This window comes from Oenanthe melanoleuca, unplaced genomic scaffold (assembly GCF_029582105.1).
Source record: "Oenanthe melanoleuca isolate GR-GAL-2019-014 unplaced genomic scaffold, OMel1.0 S012, whole genome shotgun sequence".
Taxonomy (NCBI): Eukaryota; Metazoa; Chordata; class Aves; order Passeriformes; family Muscicapidae; genus Oenanthe; species Oenanthe melanoleuca.
Window position 1 is genome coordinate 137534 of NW_026612661.1, and position 6000 is coordinate 143533.

Genomic DNA, 6000 nt, shown 5'->3' on the forward strand with positions numbered 1-6000 from the left:
TCCCCTTTCGGCCTCTCCTCCTGTTTCTCTCTCTACCTTTCCTCCCTCCTCCCCGTGTTCCTTTTCTTTTCTTTCTCCGCCCAACCTGTCCCCCCCATTCTCCCTCTCCTGTCCCTACCCCGCTCCCCTCTCCTGTTCCCCTCCTGGGTCCCCCGTCCCTCTCCGCCCCCGGCCTTTCCCTCCCCGTCCCGCTTCCCTCCGCAGCCCGAGCCCTCCCTGCTCCTCTCATCCCTGTGTCTCTCCTCTCCGTCCCTTCTCCCCTGGCTGTTTCCCGCTGTTCCCTCCCTATAGGTGTGTATATACCTATACACACCCTACCCTACCCTACCCTGTTCTATTCCTTTCTCCTCCTGCTCCTGCTTCTACCCTTCCTTCCCCCCAACCCTGTGCCCCCCGTTCCCTCTCCCTGCTCCCATTCCCCTCATTCAATCCTCCCCTCCTTCCTCCACCCTCCCATTCCCTTCCCTTCCCACCACACCTGTCCCTGTTCCCTCTCCCTGCTCCCGTTTCCCCCCCCCCCCCCCCCCAATTCCGCCTCCCCTCCTTCCTCCGCTCTCCCATTTCCCCCCCCCCAGCGCCCCTTCCCCTGTCCCCGCTGCCCCGCACACCCCGGCGCCCCCCGCCCTCGGTCCTTGGTCACCCACCCCGACCGCCCCGTCTGCCCCCATTCCCATCCTCCGTGCCCGCTTTTCCTCTTTCCCCCGCCCCGCGGGGGTCGGGGCGCCACATAATAAAGGCCGGAGAGCCGGAGCGGCTGGACCCGGCCGGGCGCGGGGGCCGCCGTGCCAGCCCTGGAGCCCCAAATCCCGGCGCTCCCGGTGCCCCCGTCCCGCGGAGGCCCCGCAGCCCTGAGCGCGGAGCAGCGCCCGGCTCCCCGTTCCCGTGCGCGCACAGCCCCGGGGCTGCTGCCCGCGCACCCCTGCGGAACGAGCGGGGCTGGGGCGCGGGAGGAGCCGCTCGGCGGGGCCGGGCACGGTTCCGCTCGGGCTGTTTCTCATTCACCTGCCAGATGGGATGCTCCCCCTCTCCCTTGCTTTGCAACTCCAAGAAGCTCTGCAATGGCAAAACCTCTTTTATTGAAACTCGGCTGCGGCTTTTCCCCTTTGCTTCCAGGTCACAGGATATACTGGGATTGAGAGGGTTCCTAAAATCCGACTCTCGAGGACACGGTCCGTGGGAGAATTGAACTCACAACCTTGGCACTACCTGGACTGTGCTCCGACTGACTGAGCCCTCTGCATCACAGGTATGAAACTCCCAAGGATGGGAATCATTGGCTGCACAAGAGCAAGCTGCACAGAGGTCTCAGTGCTTCCCACTCACTGCCAGCAATGCTCCTTGTTGTTTCTGTGTGTCCCAGCTGCGGGGAACGGGGGGCAGGAGGAGGCCAGGAGTCCCCGAAAGGCATCCAGCACCTCTTGTCCATGGGCCCTCGGGGCAGGGGCTGTGCCTGCAGCGTCCTGCCCGTGCCGAGCGCACGGCCCGGGATGGGCGCTGGGTGCCCGGCCGGCGCTGGCACGGACACGGCTCAAGGGCTGCCCATGGCTCCCGGGCCAGGGGCTGCTCTGAGCAGGCTCCTGGAGATACAGGCCACTGACAGCCCAAAAGCAGCCCAGGGAGCAGCTGGCGTGTCCTGGTGATGGTGGCACGGGCTGCGTGCAGAGGGGCTCAGACAGCAATTCCTGGTTCCAGCCTCCCAGAGCTCCCAGGCAGCTGCCAGGTATGTCCTGTCCACCCCAATTGCCTTCCCTTCCCTTCCTGCCTGAGGCCTCCTCGTTCAGCAGCAGCAGCACTGAAGCCAAGGCAGTCTTCCCTCACAGCTATTAAATGCCAACCGACAGCCTGCAGAGATGCCTTCAAATCAAAGGTTCAGGTGGGATGAAGTTTTGTTTGGACGAAGGCGGGAGTTTCCAGGGAGCCAGCTGGAAGTGCAGAAGGGATGGAAAGCTTTCCCAGGTGGGTCCCACTGGAGGTGTGCTGGAGGCAGGGATGTGCACCCTTTGCTGAGGGAAAAGAACTTGCTGAGGCTCTGAAAGGAGCTGAGCTGCTGCAGGGAGAGATGTCCTCCCGTGGGCACGGGGAGCTGCCTTGGCACGGGACGGGAGCGCCCCCGGCCCTGCCTTCTCCTGCTTGAAAATATCACCTGGAGCCCCGGCTCAGGGGGGCTAAATCAGCTGGACTCCAGGCAGCTCTGTCAGCTGCCCCCCAGGGACATGGGTGGGGCTGGGGGATGAGGGCTTTAAATAGCCAATTCTTTGGAACAGATGCCTGTCCCTGTCCCGATGCTGCTGAGCTTCCTTGCACGCTCTGCCCGTTCCTGGCACAGCTGGCGTTCAAGGGGCAGCTCTGCACGGGAATATCCACCCTCCGTGAGGCACCGTGAGGGTATGGCAGCAGGAACTGAGCAGGGAATTGGGGGCTGTGGGATAATTCACGGGAACTAGCAAAGCTGACAGTGAGCCCCGAGTCTGGGCCCTGCACAGAGAACAATCTTTGTGCTGCCCTGTCAGCTCAACCCCCGGGCTGGGAAGTTTTGGGAGTCAAATGTATGGAATTGTACAAATCACAGCAACTGGGCTGTGATCACCCAGAGGGACAATCCAAGTCCCAGATGATTCCTCCACAATCCAATCTGGGGATTTTAAAGCCCTCATGGTGGCCCTGTGCCTGCCAGGAGCTCTGACTGTGCTTTTCCTTTCCTACCAGCTCCTGAGCAGTGTCAGGGCCACCATGAGGGCTTTGAAATCCAGACAGACCCCAAATCCCACACAGTGACTAATACGAATGAAGAACTGCACTGTTCTCATCAGAAGCTCAAAACTCTTGTTTGTGAATTTTATGACAGCAATGTAATGGAATCCCACGAGCCTCATTAATGCTTTTCGTTTCATTCTTACGTATTTTTAATCCCTCATTTGGCAGCTGGTGAAACTTATCCTGGAATTCAGAAGCAGGGCTGGCTCTGACCTTCACCTCTGGTCCCACTTTGTGCAAACACCACTTGTGCCAGGGTGAACAGATGGCGTGGCCCGTGCCCACTGCCTGGGATTCACCCAACCAAAACCAAGAGCAAATGCTGGTAAGGGCTTTAAGAACTGGAAATAACTTGGAAACAAAATAATTCACCTTTTTCTTCTGGTTCTTTTTTTTTTCTTCCAGGTGCTGGACTTGCCTCTGTGGATGTGTGCTGAGCTCTCACTACAGGGGACTGTGAGGCCTGACTGGCTGTGAGTTTGTGTTCTTCTCACTGGGAATCAGAAATGATCATTAATTAGACCACCGAAATCTTTTCTGAAACCTTTCCCCTTTCCTGATAAGTCTTGTCTTTCTGCCTTTAACTCTACAGCTGTTCCCTGACGTGATTTCCCCTGCCTCACTTCTGTGCAGCTCCTAGCTGGGGAAAACTGGGATAACTTAGAGGGGACAGAGGTGAAACTTTTAGCTGGATTTTTCTAAAATTTTCTAATGATACTGAAATTATTTCCAATTGCCCCAGTGAGAAGAACACCAACTTGCAGGCATCAAAAGCTCCAAACTCGTTTAATTGAGGCAGGTCCAAGGAAAAACCCAGCCATGCCAGGCTGAGGCTGGAGCCTGCTCATAATTCATTGTTGGTGTCTGCTGCAGTCTAGGAATAGCTGTCTCATTTGTCACTTGCTTGATCTGCTTTTATATCCCTGATTCAAATGGAGTTAGGCAAACTTCATGTTTGCTATTAGGCTATGAAGAAGCCTATTGTAACCAGCATATGCTTTTCTTAGATGGAAATGTGCATGCAAAATACAAAGAGCTTTGATACTGAGCTTTTTTTTTTCCCCCTCCTGAGGTTCAAGTATTTGATCATTTTAATAGCATTCCATTTTCCTGTTGCACCCATTTTTAGAGTGCATCTTTTGTATTAGCTCTGAGTACCATAATTCCTTCCAAATTCCTGTGGCACTATTACCATAACTACACAATTAGCTACAGCTGGATGTAGCAGAGGTGAACACTAAATAGTTTTGTGGGCAGAAGGCCCAGTGTCTTTTAACCCAGACACCTTCTTTACTGACGCCTGGTTTGTTACTCTGCTTTAGGGAGTATGGGGAACTTCAGATACAAAGAAGAGAATTTAAAAGTTATAATTGTACAAGTTTGTTATGCAAAAAGGTGCTGAAGGTGCTGTGGATTTGTTTTGGATTGTTATTGTGGGTTTTTTGTTTGTTTTCTTTTGGGTTTCTTTGTGGTTGTTTTTGGGGTGTTTCTTTTTTTTTTTTTTCCTAGAGTTTTTTTTTTTTTTCCCTTCCCTTCCTTCCCTTCCCTTCCCTTCCCTTCCTTCCCTTCCCTTCCCTTCCCTTCCCTTCCCTTCCCTTCCCTTCCCTCCCTTCCCTCCCCTAGCTTGAAGAAACTGGAAGAAGGAATTTGGATGTATAAAAACAAGCTGAGAAGAGCATCAGTGTGTTCACTGGCAGCACGGGCTGGGATGAGGGCTGAGCAGGACCCAAGCTGCAGCACTTCAACCATTCAGCTTTCACCTCCTGTTTTATCACGGCCTTTATGAGACAGATGTGAATCGATGAGTCCCAGGCCGAGCCGTGCCCGTGCCCTGTTCTGTCGGTGCCCTACTCCCGGGAGTTCAAGCACAAGTACGACTACTTCCGCAAGAAGCTGAAGAAACCTGTGAGTAGAGCCTGCAGGACACGGCTGCTCCTCCCTCCCTGTGCTCTCCTGTTTTCTTTGATACATTTCTCGTCGTTTTCATCAAATATTTACCACAGAAGTCTGCAGCACTGTTTTGGAGCTGGCCCAGTTCCCCTCATGTTCCCAACACGTGCACTGAGAGAGCACTGGGGAATGAAAACATGGGGAGCTGAACACGAGGTGTCTGACCTGTCACTGAGCTGTTAGCAGCCAGGAATTTGCCCTAAGGCTTATTTCTTGAGACTAACAAGGATGATCTAATCTTCTTTGGCACAGGCTGACATACCCAACAGATTTGAGATGAAATTACACAGCAATAACATTTTGAGGAGTCCTACAGAAGAATCATGTCTGTGAAGAGACCTGATGTATTAAAAGCCAGGCTGTGGATTGAATTTGAGTGAGAAAAAGGACTTGACTATGGAGGTGTGGCCCGAGAATGTTTTTTTTCTCTTGTCCAAGGAGATGTTTAACCCTTACTATGGTCTCTTTGAATACTCAGCAACGTAAGTTGTATTTCTATTCTCAAGGGCTCTATACATGACATTTTGCATAAGAGGGAAGGTTGCTTAGGCAGAAGTCGCACCCCTTTCCAGGGTGCCCTGGGGAGCCCCAGTGCCCTGCTCCTCCTGCTCTTCAGAGAGCCTCTGGAATGGTCCTTGAGAAGCCAGGAAACATTTCCATAGCTCAGGCAATATCCAGGGCAGCAGAGCTGCAGCTTTTGAGGGCAGTGTCACAGCAAAGCTGCTTTCCTCTGCCCAGACTCTGCCCAGAGTGGCAGTGCTGCTGTAGGGTGAGCTCAGAATGCAGCTGCTCGTCCCCACTGCAGTGGCCTCCAGAGCTTCAGGCTGGGGCTGCCCAGCTGTAAAGGCAGAGAGGGCATTCTTGCTGCCAGGGCTTGGGTTTGCTGCTGTGCCCACCCTTCAGCTCCCGTGGCTGCGTGGGGGACATGCTGGAAAGGCCTTGGAGGGAGATGCCCCTAGGCACAAGCTATGTGTGAACATGTCTGAGTGTCTGCTTATTTAAAGGCTTGCTTCTTGAGCTGGTTTTTTTTTTCTTTCCCAGAAAAGAGACAACTACACACTTCAGATGAATCCTAATTCAGGTCTCTGTAACGAAGATCACCTGTTGTACTTCACCTTCATTGGCCGGGGTGGCCGGCCTGGCTGTGTACCACGGGAAGCTGCTGGACGGTGAGTGCTGCTGCCAGGGGCTGGGAGGGGCTGCAGTGCCTGAGAGCCCATTCTGGGACAGGCTGGGGCTGCCAGGGGCTGGGGAGGGGCTGCAGTGCCTGAGAGCCCATTCTGGGACAGGCTGGGG

At 54.4% G+C, this 6000-nt stretch overlaps 1 long non-coding RNA gene across 1 annotated transcript; it reads left to right on the forward strand.

Annotated features, from left to right (window-relative positions):
* The first annotated feature begins 4593 nt into the window (after nt 1-4593).
* On the forward strand, nt 4594-5867 carry LOC130266307 (uncharacterized). Its single transcript, XR_008842817.1, has 3 exons — nt 4594-4659; nt 4957-5186; nt 5751-5867. It is a non-coding gene; the product is annotated as an uncharacterized LOC130266307 (long non-coding RNA).
* Nucleotides 5868-6000: the final 133 nt, after the last annotated feature.